We start from the raw sequence: 3676 nt of genomic DNA, 5'->3' as shown, positions 1-3676 counted from the left end.
CTGCTTGAGAGAAAAGCGTACGCGCTTATTTACCATTTACGAGATGGCTACCCCGATACACCATCAGCAATCAGAAAGATGAAAGTACACGCCTCTCTCACTCATTTGCGAGGGAAATACTTATGCGTCGCCGCGCGCTTGCCCTCGCCAGTTACTGGCGCGGCGCCGCCGAAGGCGCTCACTCTACGCGTTCTATCGGATGGTAGAAGTTAAAATGCAAATATATACACAGACTACCACCACGCCCGCACGATTAAAGTAATAAGAAAAAAATATAAATTTCTTCTCTTTAAGGGAGGATAACATACAAAGAAGGTCGGCTGGTCCGCTGCCGGGAGCGACCTACGAGGGGCTTCATGTAGAAAACGGATCGTCACTAATGCTATTGACAGACTGAGAGAAGACGACGGAGAGAAGAGAGATATAAATAGTAAACATATATATATATAATATATATATATATAATACACTGAGAAAAAAATTATTTCAATCAAGAAAATGCATTTCTTGAAATAGACATTCTTGATTGTGCAAACAAATTATTTTCACAGCAAACTAAACATGTATTGATAGCAAATAAATATTTTATTCTTTTAAAGTAAACTCATTTCGTCATTTTGATTTTGTTCTCAAAGTAATGATTTCATGACATCAATCAGTATATATTAACTTGAAATAAATCATTTCTTGTAATAGAAAAACCGAGTTATTCTTAAATTTATTTAAAGAAATTTTTTCTCAGTGTATGTATCCGTATATGTATTATTATATATTATTAGTATGAATGTAAAATATATAACGTATATCTTATATATTAATTATTACATAATTTTATGTGTACGATCAGATTCAAACTTATTAGAAAATTATTATTAAACTATACGTACTCGACTTTGGGGGTAAAATTTCTCACTCAATTTAAAAACGGTGTGGTGAACCGTTATCACATATATAACCTATGACAAAGCCTAGCCCCGCGTCTTAACTTCCCTGTCAAAACTTATTGTTATGTGACGATCCTTCGCACATGAGGCACATCGCCCGCTCGTCTGCCAATGAATGCGGCCACTACGATAGGTTAGTTAACTTTTATAGAGAAGGAAATTAATTTTGCTGGACTAATCCGCGCGTGCTGGGGTGTAGTAGTATATATTATAATATACTATTTTATATGCTATTATGTAAATGCATTTACTCCCGAGCGAGAGAGGGAGAGAACGAGAGTTAAGACTGTCTATCGGCGCTCGCCCGGCGCAGTAACTGGCGAGCAGCGTGCGGCGACGCTGTATAAAGTAAAGTGACTCTTTAAGTTAAGAATTCATTCCAGAAACATTCTCTCCAAAATAAAACTGAAATGTGCATTCTTCTTCCTGATAAAGATAAAGAAAGAAAACTTCAGGCTATGAGTGCGAAGAAGTAACTCCTCAAATGCAAGTGACTAGCGCGGTCACTCTATATTCGAGTGATGATTTCACGTCGCAAAAAAATTAGAGAGTAATGTATTATAATATAAGTTTGTGTACGAATGCTTATAGCGCATTAGCCGCTGGTCGCCGCTACTCGTGCTATTAGAAGGGAGGAGAGACATCCGTCCTTTTCTTCCCAGGCCTGCACAAAAGGGAGAACGAGCGTTTTCAGCGCCATTGACGTCTTCTCTTTAGATTGATACGACACTCATAAATTTTTAAACGATTTTCTTGGCTGATCATGCTCACATTATCCTCGTACGTGGCTAACCTATCCTATGCCATAATAAGTTTTATTCGAAACTTTATCATCACTTCGGAATCGGACCTTTTTTTTTGACGTAATGGGGCGGTGAATGAGCGGGGCCTCCTATCAAGCGTCAACGCGCTAAACAGCTGTTTCGATGCAAGCCTTGGAGAAGAAAAAGGCAATCTAATAGCCAATGTAGAAAGGCGGCACGACGCCGAGAGCCGGACGAGACCCGAGATCGAGGCACGAAGCGACACCGAGTGCCCGCCCCACCGAGATGCTGGGGCCGAAAAACTTGCACCACTGATCGGCAAGTGAACGAAACGTCTGCGCATTATATTAATCCAAATGAATTGTATTAAATTGCGGTCGCGCGTTGCCATTCGTTTAAACGTAGCTTAACAATAAAACAAATTATTTGCACACACTATCTTAAGGTGGCTAGACTCTTATATCTTCGTTGTTAATTGAATTACAAGAGCGCCTAATTATTATTTTTAGTATTAATGTTGGGAATGTTGCTAATTTAAAATATATCAACATAAGAATTACATATAAGAAAATTTAGAGTTATTCGGTAGGAGACGCGGTAGTTGTCTCGGACGCTGTTCAGAGTCAATGCTTACGTCTCGTACTAGTGTGAGTTTTATTTTTAATCGATATATAATGTACCCCGAATCATTTCAGTAGCACTTTGTTGGTCATAGGGGATTTGCTATCATTCAAATTTTTATTTTTAGCAGTGGATTCAGATTTTTAGCGACCAAAAAGCTTGTAGGATACCAGTTTCAATTATTCCCATTGAAATTGACGACGTGTAGTTACAGATTTTTGTCGCCTAAGTACTCCGTTTTCTCCCCACTGTGGGACGTAGAAAAGCGACATTGAAAAGCGACGGACGACGTCGAAAGGGCCATCACAATGAATAATGACATATCCATAACATTAAGGTTTCGACGCGTTGCAGAATTGGGCGACCGTAACCGTAACCGGCTGAATCAAGTACGTGAGTGATCGAAACCTTACTCATATGGTAATGTCAGTTCATGTGTGAGGACCTTAAGATTTATTTCCTTCTCTCTCTCCGGCGTGCTCCTGCGTGTATTTATTGGGTCACGTGGGTTAGCCAGTGACTCGTTCTAATTGTAAGTGACGTGCAGGACATGCAGGATGAGGTGGTTCTATAATACAAATTTCGATGCAAATATGGTAATATATGAATTTATATGGTAAATATTCTCGTATTGTTATTTTATTTATACTATATATTAAACATTTAACTGAGCTATGTTTACTCTCTGATTCAATTACACTGGGTCGATGAGACAGACTCGAGTGTCAACAGTTAAAAATGTTGCCTGTAATTTAGCACGATCGATTATACAGCTTTTAATCTGCTTTAATAATATTAAACACGTAAAATAATGTTTTTTATAAACTAATTTTTATTCTTGGCTTTATGAGTAACGTATGTATAATTACCGGTACCTTGGTACAAAAAGAACTTATCCTTACAACGTTCTATATTGCAAACCAATGCACAACTCGTTACTTCACACCTATCTATTTAACCACCAGCTAAACAGTGAAAATTAATGAAACAGAGGGTAAAATAACTCGATTTTACACTGGGTGTCGATGGAGATACGACGAGACTGTGCGTGGACTATATAGAATGTTGGATCAGTTTTAAAGTTCTGAATTGTCAATCACTATAACAACTTAGTAATTAGTGTTGATATATAAAAAAACTTTAATACTGAAGTTTATTCTAATTTAGGTAGGTAAGGTACATAATTGACGGGTTACCCTTGGGGACCAAGGATGGGTCTTTATCTTCCACAACGTTACAATTGTTACCGATGCACAACTCTACGTCACCTTTCATGTATTTAATCACCTCAACACATGAAAAATTAATTAATCAGTGATAAACGAAGCTAGATTTTCACTGGCGTCG

This window comes from Monomorium pharaonis, chromosome 1 (genome assembly GCF_013373865.1).
Source record: "Monomorium pharaonis isolate MP-MQ-018 chromosome 1, ASM1337386v2, whole genome shotgun sequence".
Classification (NCBI taxonomy): domain Eukaryota; kingdom Metazoa; phylum Arthropoda; class Insecta; order Hymenoptera; family Formicidae; genus Monomorium; species Monomorium pharaonis.
This window is presented reverse-complemented; position numbering follows the sequence as displayed.